This window comes from Stenella coeruleoalba (assembly GCF_951394435.1).
Source record: "Stenella coeruleoalba genome assembly, chromosome: 17".
NCBI classification, from domain to species: Eukaryota; Metazoa; Chordata; class Mammalia; order Artiodactyla; family Delphinidae; genus Stenella; species Stenella coeruleoalba.
In genome coordinates, this window is record NC_137163.1 from 16,501,999 (window position 1) to 16,516,865 (window position 14,867).

The 14,867-nt window shown below is 37.4% G+C and overlaps 2 pseudogenes across 2 annotated transcripts in view; both read left to right on the top strand.

Annotated features, from left to right (window-relative positions):
- LOC307176062 (metalloendopeptidase OMA1, mitochondrial-like) overlaps positions 1-10,873 on the top strand; it is a 41,550-nt pseudogene extending 30,677 nt beyond the window's left edge. Inside the window, exon 2 of the transcript in view lies at positions 10,135-10,873. The product of the transcript in view is annotated as a metalloendopeptidase OMA1, mitochondrial-like (transcript). The remainder of the gene's footprint in view (positions 1-10,134) is intronic.
- A 388-nt stretch (positions 10,874-11,261) lies between these two features.
- LOC307176063 (metalloendopeptidase OMA1, mitochondrial-like) lies at positions 11,262-11,995 on the top strand (annotated as a pseudogene). The gene is made up of 3 exons: positions 11,262-11,266; positions 11,325-11,436; positions 11,558-11,995. The product of its transcript is annotated as a metalloendopeptidase OMA1, mitochondrial-like (transcript).
- Positions 11,996-14,867: the final 2,872 nt, after the last annotated feature.

Consider the following 14,867-nt stretch of genomic DNA (forward strand, 5'->3'; position numbering starts at 1 on the left):
ACAAATGCTTTTGGGAGAAAAAGACACTATTTATTAAATGTAGACTGTATTACAAGTATTAGTATATAGAAGCTACTCATATTATTTTCAATAATTATTATTTTCAATCTTATTTCAACCTTATTTACTCATATCTATCCTACGACGTAGGCATTACTAACCCCAGATTTCATTTTCTAACATTAGTATGACAGAGATCATAAGTGGCAGAGCTAGAATTTGATCCCAGTTCCTTTTGACTCCAAGTCCCCTGCATGTTCTCTTACACAAACATCTTGTTACCCATGTCAATGTTCTCAGTCAGCTCTCTCCAGCCAAAGTTTTAAATATGTATAATTACTGCTTCTAATGTAGCTGTATTAAAGCAGTTTTGAAGTTAAATGAACTAGATAATATATATTAAGTCATATACGTGTGGGTTTTCCAATATCCTTCTTTCATTTTCAGCCTGAAATAGAATATTTGAAGGGTAATATTTTTATATTCCCTTGCTATTTCTATGCTGCGATTTATGTATATATATATATATATATATATATATATATATATATATATATCTTTGGTCTGTGTTCTGCCTTTAATAGATTTGGAATACAATACAGAAAATATAAATTATACATTGGACATAATAATATTATAGAGCAACACAGGTGGCCTGGTGGATCAAACACAAGATTAAGTGTCAAGAAACTTGAGTGGAACATCTCTTGATATTTAATGCTTACTTTATTTCTTTTTTGTTCTTTTTTCTTTCTTTCATTTTCTTTCCTTTTTTGGTTTTAAGCTGCATAAGCCTTCTCTTCAGACAACTTCTTTAACTAATATCTTGGCTGTTTCCTTAGCTCCATACCTTAGCAAATCTGCCAGTAAAAACACTGTGACTTCACTCTTTGATTTTACCATGAGAACTCTTCATTTTCTCCTAAACATCTCCATCTTGGGATTGTCTTTCAAACAATCCTTGTTAATGTGAATAATTGACAAGGCAACAAGCATTATACCAGGCATTTAGGAAGATGCTAAATAAACTAAATAAATATTAGTTTTGCTTCTATTTCTATTACCTTGAAAATTTTATTTCACAATCTTTTCTGTCACTGCGTTATGAGCTAAAGGAGAAAAGATAAAGAGAAACAATTGCTTTTAGCACTACTTGCACTCTGCTTCAGATTTTCCTCTTGTAAGAAGAGATATTGATGATTTTGAAATATATAGAAATAGCTTCATAGCCTAGGATCAGTGGTCCAACTAATTGATTTAAAAGATATGAATGGATTTATTAAGGGTATATTGAGTACACAAACACTATATGTAATTTATTTCTTATAGAACTTACAATCCTTTTAGTTTCTATTATATGAATTTAACAGATAAAAGAAAAGAGAACCAGAGATTTAAAGAAATCACCCAAATGAGTAAATGCCAATGCTAAAATTTGAAATTGGAGATTTCAAGTCTCTCTGACATCAAAAACCCTTATTAGTAACATGACATTTGGCATGTTGCTTTGAGCTTCAGATTTCTCAGTTGAAAAGAAAGGTGGGTGGTGGTCATTCATTTCATTCTGAAGTATTTATTGAGCTATTATATGCTAGACATATGCTAAAGATATAATAGTAAGCTAAGCACAGAAATGATGTGTAACCTTATAGGGTGACAAATATTAAAATAAGCATACTGAAAAATGAATAACCAGAAACTGATTTCAGATACTCTGGAAGATAGAAACATGATTCTATGTTTCATTCCTATGCACATAAGGAATGTTTGGAGTAGGGATAGAGGGGGAGAGGGTGGGCAATTTTCCCTTGGGAAGTCCTGAAAGAGAAAATAGTGGGAGCAGATGTTGGTGGTGAGAGGAGCATGGCTTTTTCAAGGACCCGAGTTTTGTCATTGGTACTGGATGGAGTGTAAGGGAGATTTCCACAACAAACTCTTTCTAACCAATGCAGTTGTTCTGTGGTTTAAAGTCAAACAGGGGCAAGGCTAGCCAGGGGAAAGTGCTTTGTAAATTAGGAATCACTATGTTAACATGAAGGTTTGTGGAAGTTTTGCTGATTTCTTATTTTAAATGACTAGAACGTTTCCCCCTAACTATTCTTAACGTCTTAGCATAGAGTGGAGTCTTTTCGTGGCATAAAAGTGGGGTTTATGGAGGAGCTTCTGTTTCAACAGTGACAGAGCTGGAGACAATTCTCAACAGACGTTAGCTTAACTCCTGGGGTGAAAATGTGCTTCAAAGCATCAAATATGCAGCCTCTGGCTCTTTCTAAAGAAGCCACCCAGAGACTGACAATTCTGCATTTGTAGTTTGATTAAACATAAATGTGGGCTTCTTAGCTGAAGCGGGGAGAGTCAGAGAAACCCAGGTTGTTTCATGAGCCAAAGGACAGAGGAGAATTCTCCCCACTGGAGAGTGAAGGAAGCAGTGGAGAGAAACATATAAGCTGGTGACTGATGGGCTGGTAGGTGAGTGGTCCTGCAGCAAAGACAATAAATTTCCGCCTGGGAGTCTTGCCCACCTTCCTCCCAGGTTTGCTTTCTAGTGAGGACTGCACCATACCCTCTTTCCAATGCAAGATATGGGGATAGTGACTCATCTCCTTCCCGATCAAAACTATTTTCTTTTACTCAGAGCACCTAAGAACAACTGCTTGCTGAATACAGCTTCCAAATATGTATGTAAATGTTCTTAAGACTCCTGGCTTGACTGTGTTGGGGGTTTAGGAGTCTACTGTCAGGTACTGCGTGAAGTGTTTAATGTTGCTTCTGAAGATTGTTATCTCTTGATTTAACCTGGTGCTCTGTAAAGGAAAGGCAGCACGGGGCCTGGTGACATGCATGGGCAAGGGGCTATTGCACTGGTGCTACCACTGTAGTTCATTTGTCACCAGGTAAGCTATTTATCAACCACTCAGAGCCTCAGGATCCAGCTCTGTGAGACGTTTAACCAGAAAATTCCCTTCTAGCTATAAAAATATATTCCTTATTTAGATTATTTAATTTTAGGTTTAAACTAAAAGAAAACAAGCTATCTAAATGATCATGAATGTAACAGGTAAGGTTACCCTTTTGTAATGAAAAAACACCTCCTAACTAAAGTTCATATGTTGTTACATCAGAGACAACCTGGTTTCTGAGGATGAGCATGGGGGAAGCAAAAATAAAAACAGACTGGGGTGAAAGTAACAAGACCAGGTTCTAGAACTCTGCTGCTGGTAAGCTGTGTGCTCCTTCATCTCTGGTCCTTGACCTGGCTGAGACTGTTTCCTCATTTGAGAAATCCTATCCTACCTTTTTTTAAAATTAATTTTTATTGGAGTATATTTGCTTTATCTTGTTGTATTAGTTTCTACTGTACAGCAAAGTGAATCAGCTATACATATACATATATCCCCTCTTTCTTAGATTTCCTTCTGATTTAGGTCAATTACACAGAGCATTGAGTAGAGTTCCCTGAGCTATACAGTAGATTCTCAATAGTTACCTATTTTATACATAGTATCAATAGTGTATATATGTCAGTCCCAATCTCCCAATCCTATCCTACCTTAAGGACAATATCAAGATAATAATCAAGACGTATTTCTGCAGCATTTGACATTCTATAAACTCCTCCTCATTTGTAATCTCAGTTCCTTCACACACCACCTTTCCAATGAGGATGGGAATATCCAGGTACGGGAAAGTTACAATGTTTCCCAGGTAACAAAATCTCATTGTCCTCATGGGGCAGATGCACACCCTAACACAAGCTCTTCAGTGAAAATGTGTCATACTCATGTAAATATCTCTTACTGCTCTAAGATAAGAAACTGTTCAATTTGCCCATGAGAAATGAAGGTGAGGACCCCAGGGAGGGGAGCAGTGACTTGCGGGGTGCGGTGTGGTGAGGCTGATCCATGGTGCCTATGGGTCCCTGTACACCACCACTACACCTCTATTCCTCCTCCTATATCAGACCCTCCACCACGCATGCTACTGTCCATTATACCTCCCTACTTGGGACCAGAACCCACCTCATCTGTTTTATCCTCTCCACATTTTTTTTCTTAGCAGCTTATATCACTGAGACTTCCAAGGCCCTTGTTAGAAGGAGGTAGTTAGGGATAGGGGACTATAGTCATTGTAAGTAACATGGTCAGAACCTATGCTTACTTAGTCCATGGACTATTATCCCTACTCGGTGCACAGACTTCTATTAAGCAATGCTTGAAGAACAGATAAGGTCATGATCAAGGTCATTGATGCTGGAAATAAGTTGCTGAAATTAAGGGTCATGCAATATAATTTAAAAAGTTTCTTATATCACAAAGTCATTGAAAATGCTAATAGTAATGGACAGTTGCAGGAATTATAGAGCTGCAACCATGAAGATTGTGACTTTGCATTCCTGCTATGTATCAGGTTAGACAATCTTCATTCATTCATTCAAAAGCCCTCTGTAGATCATATTCAATGTGTCAAGTAATGTGCTGGGGGTTTTAAGAAGAAAGACATAGGCTCTGTTTTGGGGGAGTACAGACATTAAGTATACATGACACATGTGTCCCTACTTATACTTTCATTCTTCTGGCAGACCTCATGAGTCACAGCACAGTTGCACTCATAAACTATCTCAGCATAGTGTAACTGGTTTGGTTTGAGTGGTAAAACTATTTCTTCTAGTGACACTGCAGAAACATTCATGAATATATCACTGAGCTCCTACACTGTACTTGAAGTCCACTAGAATGCCCAGTTTCTGCTACATGAATATACACACCAAGAAAGGATAAGTTCCACTATCAATATTTTATTTTATTTTATTTTTCCTTATCAATATTATACTCAGCTTTCTAAGTGGATTTCTCTTCAAATGCTCAGTTTCTGACATTTCTAGTGCCCTTCACATTGGGAAGTTTGCAAATGATTTTAAGGAAGAGTTGCATGGATATTAAAGACAAGCTTTTTGCTTCTTGTATGAGGATAGCAATCTCTTCCCACTCAAGCATGTCTTCAGTGAGAATTTATGAAGTGCTTTGTGCCTATTGGACACAGCAGATTTTGCGACAATGAGAAACCATTTTTGACCTCAGTTTAATGGAGGAGACATGTATGAAAATAAATACCAATCATAATAAAGCAAAGATAGAGGAATGTACAAAGCTCTAGGAGAATCCAGGGGAGAAAAAGATTAATTCTGCCAGTGAGCATCATAAAATGCGTTTAAAAGGAGGGATATTTGAGCTGGATCTTGAAGGGTAAGTGGAGTGCTGTAGGCTGAGAGGATGAAAATAAGCTTCCTAAGAAAAGGAAGAACAGGAGATCCAAATACACTGAGGTTTGAAAACACATCATGCAAAACTAAGGATGATAATATAGTTTGGGCTCAGATTATGAACAGACTAGAATGCCAGGTTCATAATATTATAAATGAAAGAGCAAATAATATCCCTGACTTGTTTACTAACATTATTTCCAGTTTGTGTATTTTCTAGGCTGATTAAATGTCCACAAGCCAAGGAACTATTGGTTTCTGCCACTAAATGAGCTGGTTCATCAACATGGGAAATCTTTTGTGACCTCCCAGAAGGAAAAGGAAGAGAAGGAAGGGAGAAAGGAAGGAGGAAAGGTAGTAGGGAGGAAGGAAGGAAAAAAGCAAAGAAGGGAGGAAAGGAGGGAGAGAGGAAAGGAGAGAAAGTGAGAGTGAGGGAGATCGAGATAAATTGTAACTGAGAGAAAAGAAAAAAGGAGAAAGTAGAGAGGGAAAGAAAAAGTAAGAAATCATTTGGGTTCACTGCCAACAAGAGTTAGGAAAGCTGATTTCTTAAGATAAACTGAAGTAAAATAAAATATGCTCCATATGTTGAAACTGTATACTTAGTTTGAGATAAACAAAAACATGTTTGGAGAATAGCTGCCATAATTAAAAAGAAATTAAAAGAAAGAAAGAAAAACCATCTGGGGATAAGTACATATTTAAACTCACACACACACACACACACACACACACACACACACAAACACACAGTGATTCCAAAACTTGAAGTTTTTCTTGATTTAAGTAAACTCTCTTGTTGCAAAAGGGCATTGCATCAGTCTTTGCCCAAGCACCAAACAATTTATGTTCCACACTGGAGCTATACAGAGCTACTCAGCATTACTCAAACACCAAAAGACCTTTCAAAATCCTGTCCTTTGCTCCTGCTTTCTTCTGTGCTATAAACACACATACTCCCTTTTCTCTCTGGCTGACTCCGACTTCCTCCTGAGTGCCCAACTCAAATGTCAGCTTCTCCCAGCAGAGTGCCAGACACATGGCAAGGTTGATAATGGCTTCTTCATCTGTGAACTTTATGCATGTGTATAAGTTTCCTGTGGCTGCCGTAACAAAATACCACAAACTGGGTGGCTTAAAACAATAGTTTATTGTTTAACAGTTCTGGAGGCTAGAAGTCTGAAATTTGAGAGTCAAGATCAGGTTTGGTTTCTTCTGAGGACTCTGAGGGAGAATCTAGTCCATGACATCCTCCTAGCTTCTAATGATGGCTGGCAGTCTTTTGTATTCTTTGGACTATAGGTGCATCACTCCAATCTCTGCCTCCATCTTCACACGGTGTTCTCCCTGTGTCTCTGTGTCTTCACATGGCCATGTTCTTATAAGGACACAAATCATGTTGGATTAGGGCCCCACCCTATTCCAGTATGACCTCACTTTAATTTATAAGACACATCTGCAATCACCTTATTTCCAAATAAGGCCACTTTATGAGGTACTGGGGGTTAGAACTTCAGCATGTCTTTTGAGGGACACAATTCAACTCATAACAACAAGACACTAATATAGATATAGTTTCACTGAAGATGTATGCATGTCTGCATCCCCAATCCCTAAAGAAGTTGATAAGAAACTCCTTTGCAAGGATTATATATATATATATTTTAACCTAGTGTTTACAAACTAGCATAGTCAATTTAGTAAATTCATAGCTCATGTCTTCTAAATTGAATTACATTTTGAAAATTATGGACAGAGTGTTCCTGATTAAAGCTAAAAGGAAGTTAAGAGGTAGTTAAGTCTACACTTGAGGGGAAACACACAGCACATGGTGACACTCTTGTCATTACAATTCCAGACAGAGATTTCTACCTCTACAGTGGGCAATGTGGCAGAGGAGAACTGTTGCCTAGAATAACCTAAAGGGATGAGCATCTGAGAATGAAAGACCCATATTCAAATATAGTTCTCTCTAGGTAGCTATATAGTATTGATACTATCACTTCTCCTCTGTTTGCCTCAGTTTATCCTCCAAAGATAAAAATTAGACAAGAAAGAGAGTGACTTTAAAATTTAAAGATGTCTAAGAACTCTTTTTTCAAATGAAATTTTCTCAAAGCCCCAATTTAAATAGCAGTTCTTTGTGAAGCTGCCAGAGATCAGGTGAAGAAAGTGAGCCTGGAATGCCACTGGATTAGTCATCCCCAAGGAGTCTCCACAGAAAGCTCTAAAGAATTCTGGAAACATAGATCTAAAACTACTCAGTCAGATGAAGGTCCAGTTCATATATAGTCATAGACATAGAGGGTCATCCACTAAAAAAAGAAAAGAAGGAAGAAGAGAAGGACAAGGAGGAGGAGAAGAAGAAAAAGAAGCAGAAAAAGAAGAAGGAGAGGAGAAGAAGAGGAGGAAGAAGAAGGGGAGAGGGAAGGGGAAGAGAAAGGAGAAGGAGAAGGAGGAAGGTAGAAAACTTATTAGAAAATAAGCTGCTAGGGAGGAAAATTGTAAGGAGAACCAAAGATCTTGGACAAATTCTTCATAGCCATAGAAAGGCATTTCAAAGCATCCTCCCAATTTTATCTTTGTAGTCATATAGTAAATTCTAAATTAGGTTAGCCATATTTTTTACAAATAATGAGTTCTTCTGGAGCAGGCTCATTTGTGTTTTAACCCCCCAGTACTTATTCACTGTGCAGGACACATGATGGGCATTGTAAATGTTTGCTGAATGAATTAATTAATGCATGTCTCAAACTGTTTTAAAATTTTCAGGTAATCTTGGAAATGTATCAGGATGAGAGTAGGCATAATTTGAATGTCAGTATTCTATTGAATTTGTATAAGAGAAATGAAATACTGTGGTCAAATCTCTAGTGGCTTTATATTCCAGATTCAACACAGTTGTGAAGAGGGAACACAGAAAATAGACATTTTTTTGATATTGTCTTGGAAATTAGCCCAAGAGCCAAATGTTTTACTTATTGGTATGTTTCTTATCTCAGACCGTAACTAGTAAACATTTCAGATCACACATACACACAATGTTTGTTTGTATTTACTGTAATTCCCTATGCAACTCCAGATGCTTGGACCATTTAGGCATCTAATACATGTTTGATGAATTAAGGAATAAATGAAGGGACACTTGAATAAAATGAGCTAAGATTCTGACTTCCATTAGCAAGCTGTTACCAGTTTTCATTGGCCTAGTTTAAATGTAGTCCATCCATTTGGAAAAAAGGAATGGAAAAACATGGTACAAAGAACTGATCTGTCCAATGCTTTTTAATCAATACTTAAAATATAATCACTTGTAAAACATTTCGTACTGCATGAGGTAGAATACTGGGTTTTGGCTCCGGGCTTGTCCCCACATTACTATGTGAGATTAAGTTTTTGGCTAAGAAGATTGAGCTTGGTCTCACCTACATTAATATATTCTGACTTTATAGGACAAAGATGAGATTTTCTTTAGGTCTGATATAGTCCAAGATGATTCTGACATGATTATATATGAGGTTGGACCATTACAATATGTGTACATCCCAGGCAGCCTTTTGATTTGGTATCTTTGGTAGGCAGGCATCATCTCAAAGTTTTACTTTAAAGAAATAAAATTTTGTCTCTTTGATTAATTTCTAGGGAAAGTTGTAGAAAAAAATTCACCCTCTGTGCCTCAAGCAACACACCTCTGGCTCCATACTTATATTGCACCCTATTTTCGAAAGATCTGCAATTAAGTGGAGACCTTCTTCTTTTTTTTTTAATTAATTAATTTATTTATTATTTATTTTTGGCTGTGTTGGGTCTTCATTGCCGCATGTGGGCTTTCTTTAGTTGTGACGAGCAGGGGCTGTTCTTTGTTGCAGTACGCGGGCTTCTCATTGTGGTGGCTTCTCTTGTTGCAGAGCACGGGCTCTCGGTGCACGGGCTTCAGTAGTTGTGGCATGTGGGCTCAGTAGTTGTGGTTCGTGGGCTCTAGAGCACAGGCTCAGTAGTTGTGGCACATGGGCTTAGTTGCTCTGCGGCATGATCCTGGACCAGGGCTCGAACCCGTGTCCCCTGCATTGGCAGGTGGATTCTTAACCACTGTGCCACCAGGGGAGTCCAGTGGAGAACTTCTTCTTACAAGAAAGTTTTATTGGGTATTATTTGAAAGTGGAACATGAATGGGAGTGGTAAGGGATTGCACTTACAGCTCCTGTAGCTTATCAAACATTTTTTCCAACTATATACCATACTGCCCTGAAAATTCTGGCAAATTAAGCATTCTCTACCTCCTGACACTTCCCACTCACTTTGTAAATTATTTCCCTGATTGATGTCAGTGTGACACGCCATGTTGGATCACGCATTTATACAGCAGCTTAAAACTCACAGTGCTTTCATTGGCCTTATGTAGATAAAGTCTCCAGATCTTAGTAGAATTAGCTGGTGAGATTGATTTCTACTCATTTTTCAAGTAGGGAAATTGAGTCTCAGAGCTTTCACGATTTATGAAAGGATAGATAATAAAAATGGATGGAATAGTGCCTTGAATCTGAGTATTTGATTTCTAGTTCAAGGCTAATTCACTATACCATAGTGCTCTAATGAGCGTTCAAGAATCAGATTTGCAAAAAAAAAGAAAAACTCAGCTTTACTTGTTCATACATTCTTTCCTTCAACGTATTGACTGAGCATCTATTATTTGCAGGTATTGTGTCTGGTGTTGGTGTTCTAATGGGAATCAAGCCAAAACCCTTTCTTTCATTGAGTTTACAGTAAGGGAGAAAAAGATATAGACAATTGCAAAGCTTACTAACTCAACCAGAAAAGCAAATAAACAAACACAGTCACTAATTGGAGGGACTCATCACTTTTGCCACTGTTAGGATAAATCAAGCAAAAGAAAGATAAGCTTCATCTGTGGATTGTAGTCCGCTAGTAGAAATTGTGTTTTCTTCTGATTTAATTCACTGGCCAACTGGAGAAAATGTAACACACTAGCTGTAACCTCACCAGACTGTCATTTAGTGCAAATGAACCATATAGTAAGTCAGTATCAGGGCCTGGGAATAAATCAGTGTGGTGAGTTGACTTTTCTGCTTGGAAACTTTTATTTCCATAGGATTTTCAATAACAAAAGAACAGGATGCCTCTAGAGTACCAGAAGTAAGGAAATTTGGATGACTACACAAAAATTACTGCATAGAATGACTCTTTTTCAAGGCACCTACTGATAAAAGAAGTTGTGTTCATTCCTGCTCTTTCAATATTGTGTCCTCCAAATTGTTCTCCCATAAGAGACATCAGGAGTTTCCACATTTCACAGTTTCAACTTGACCGATTCCTCTCTTATTGATAATTCTTAAACCAGTGCAGAAACTACTTGTAATCATTGTAAGTATTCAGGGAAATAAGGAAATGGTGGCAAATACTTCCTCCTAATCAGAAGGAACTATCTAAAGAAAGTATAAAGAAGACAAAAATTGGAAGTTATTACTTGGATTGCTACTTGCAGTTGTTTTATTTTACTCAGCTGGAGTAAGTCCAGTCATAGGAAAGAGCAAGCTACTATAATGGGGAAAAGAACATTTCAGAATTTTATCAGTACTGGAACATGAAACATGAATGGAAGAATTTTAAAATGATATGCTAACTCAGAAAGATGCCCCAAATCCCAATCCTTCCCTCCCTCACACCCTTCCCCCTTGGCATTTGGGATTAGCAGATGCAAACTAGTATATATAGGATTTATAAACAAGGTCCTACTGTATAGCACAGGGAACTATATTCAGTATCCCGTGATAAACCATAAAAGACAAGAATATGAAAAATAATATGTATATATAACTGAATCACTTTGCTGTATAGCAGAAATTAACATAACATTGTAAATCAACTATACTGCAATAAAATAAGAAAAAGAAAAACAACCAATACCACTGTTAAAGACAAGACGTGGTTTATCATCTAACTGAGCACAGTAAAGATATCCTAGGGATCTCTGAGATTATTCATGTGGTTGATTCCCCAGATAGATGCCTTTGTGATTCCAATTTTAGTATATGTGCTGAGCCAGCACTTCCTTTGTGATTCCAAATGGACAAATGTTTATCTTCACTGAGCTTTTACAAAGTGGAACTGATATTCATCAACTTTTCTTCCTTCTGGGCTATGAAATAGAACGTGCAGTACTTTGGCAGGCTGCAATAAAAGACTAGCTTGATTGATTTATTGGATTTCTTAGGTTTGATTTTTCACACAGTGATTTGGGCCGTTTGTCCTTGAGATAGTTGGGCACTTTTGAGAAAGTCCGCATTGCAAGAGTATATGTTTGATTGACCAAACAGTAGAATATTAGAGGCTGCAGTTGACAAAATTGGACTATAGTTTGCTGCAAAGTCTTGTGTGGATGTCAGAGCCAGTCCAGTGTTTCAGAAGCAGATGAAATTTGCAGGTAGCCTCCATGGTCATCCCAAGTTTCCAGAATGGTTAGGCACACACCCTTCTCATGGAAATTGAGCTGAGCACTTTGATAGATTCTTACCACTGGCTCTCTGTAATTGCCTACTGCTTTCTGGACCAGACCCTCAATTACTATTCAAACTTGGCATGAAGCATTTTCTTGAAGAAGCGGAAAAAGAAGACCTAAATATCACTGTTAAAAAAATGGATACTCTTCCCATTTAAAAACAGGAGCAAATGCCATTAACATACAGAGTTGAGAAAAAAGACTGGAAGTTGATTTGAAATGTTTGAGTCACAGGACGTGTAGAATGCAGCAATCTATCATTTTTATATTACTTTATTAAAAATGTTTGACATGAAAACAAAAGTAGATAGTCTGGGTCAAGCCATCTATGTTACAGGCGTTAACTAAGTTCCTCTGATGTATTTATTTTTTATGAAACACTGATTATTTTAATCTATTTTAAAATTTTTCGATGAGAAAAATGTCACAGAATAAATTTATATTACACTTTAAAAAAAGTATTAATTGCATCTCTACTGTGTGCAAAGGATTACTCTAAGCCTGTGGGGAAAGTGACCCAGAAATCAATCCATCCTTGCAGAAAGCCTGTTACTCAGTCTCTGAAAAATCAAGCAGCTCAGTCTTTAGCCTCCATTTGGAGGATGCCATGCACCTGGCTCGAGAGTGGAAGAGAAGCTAAAGATACCTTGGGGTATTGTCTTGATATTTAAGAAAACATTCAAAATTAGGTCTTTTGCTCAATTAGCAGACCACCTCAATGAAAAGATACTACTTCAAGTGAACATATTTACCACTTAATTAGAGATCTTACCAGAACCTGTTTTTCCTTATGTCTTTTGTTTGCCAAATTCCTTTTGCTTTACTTTTCAATGGATGGTAGCTATTCTCTCACAAATGCTGTGCCCAGAGTGGGGAAACAACATTCCTACACCTTTTCTTTATCTTTCTATGCTTAATTTTTTTAACAGAACTTCTTTTTTAGAGCAATTTTAAGTTCAAGCGAAATTGAATGGAAAGTACAGAGTTTCTATTGTGTCCCCTGCTCCCCTCTCCCACATACTCCCTCCCCTGCCATCAACATTTCACACTGGAGGGGTATATTTGTTATAATCAATGAGCCTACACATCATTATAACCCAAATCCACAGGTTATATTAGACACGCTTATGGTGTTTACATTCTATGCATTTTGACAAATACAAAATGACACGTATCTACCATTATAGTATCGTATAGAATAGTTACACTGCCCTAAAAATCCTCTGTGCTCTGTCTATTCATCCTTCCCGGGCCCCCAACCCCTGGCAACCACTGATTTTTTTACTGTCTCCATACTTGTGCTTTTTTCCAGAATGTCATATAGCTAAATCATATAGTATGTAGCTTTTTCACTTAGTAATATGCATTTAAATTTCCTTCATGTCTTTTCACAGCTTGATAGCTCATTTCTTTTTAGTGCTGAATAATATTCTGTTGTATGGACGTACCACAGTTGATTTATCCATTCATTTACCGAAAGACATCTTAATTGCTTCCACATTTTGGCACTTATGAATAAAGCTGCTATAAACATTTGTGTGCAGGTTTTTGTGTGGACACAACTTTTCAACTCATTTGAATAAATACTAAGGAGGGTGATAGCTGGATAGTGTGATGTAAGATTATGTTTAATTTTGTAAGAAATTGCCAACCTATCTTCTAATGTGGCTGTACCATCTGGCTTTCCCACCAGCAATAAATGCGTGTTCCTGTCGCTCCACATTTGTGTATTGTTAATGTGCTAGATTTTGGCCAATCTAATAGATATGTAGTGGTATTGCATTGTTGTTTTAATTTGTAATTCCTTAATGACATATAACGCAGAGCATCTTTACAAGTGCTTGTTTGCCATCTGTATATCTTCTTTAGTGAGATATCACTTCAGAGATTTTGCCCTTTTTTTTCTTTTTTTTTTGCGGTACGTGGGCCTCTCACTGTTGTGGCCTCTCCTGTTGCGGGGCACAGGCTCCGGACGCGCAGGCTCAGCAGCCATGGCTCACGGGTCCAGCCGCTCCTAGGCACGTGGGATCTTCCCGGACCGGGGCACGAATCCGTGTCCCCTGCATCGGCAGGCGGACTCTCAACCACTGCACCACCAGGGAAGCCCGATTTTGCCCACTTTTTACTCAAGTTTGTCCATTTTCTTATTGTTGAGTTTCAAGAGTTCTTTCCATATTTCAGATAACAATCTTTAACAGATATGTCTTTTGTAAACATTTTCTCCCAGTCTGTGACTTGTCTTCTCATTCTCTTGATCTTTATTTTTTATATATGTTTTCTATGTGTAGAAGAAACATGGGTTTATTTACGAAATTTTGGGTAATATAGATAATTTATATGGGAAAAGTGATACATAAAATGTCCTCCGTCGTAACTGGCTTGTTATCTGGTCTATCACTAAAGGACCCTCAACTTTACAGGAAGCCAAGTAATGTTTCCTTCAGGCGGGACAGACACACAGACAAACTAGGAGCTCTCAGAATAAAAAAGAATATTCCTGCAACTATAGGGTAGGTCAGGCTAAACCTGGAGAAGTAAACTGAATAATTATTTGTTCTTAATATCTATAGGCAAGCTGATAGAGACAATTAGATATTTCTGGCACACAAATTATTACCCCAGAGGACATACAAAATCTCCAGAAAAGGAGTCATTTTTGACTCCTAGTATACTTTAGGACTATTTTATTAACCACACCCTAGGAAGTTCTTCGTGTATTATCAGCAGTTCTTAACTGTGCTCATGTAAATAAAGAGGCAAGTAAAACAAAATACCAAATGAATCATACTGATTCAGAAGATTGTCAAATTAATGAATGCTGTGAAATCTTTGCCTTGAGACAAGAACTTGAACACAAGCAGAACTAAGATCTGACCCTGCTCTCATAGAAGTCAGGACTCCACATACTATGTCAGAGAGAGAGAGAGAAACATTTGCACTCTGAGACAAACCAAAGCAAAATAAAACAAATAAAATAAGCACACAGAAAAGTATTATTCTGTCAATCACTAGCTCCAAAATAAATACAAACTTGAACTTTTTCCTACAATGTTAATTAAACAAACATTACCCTTGTAGATATAATAATTA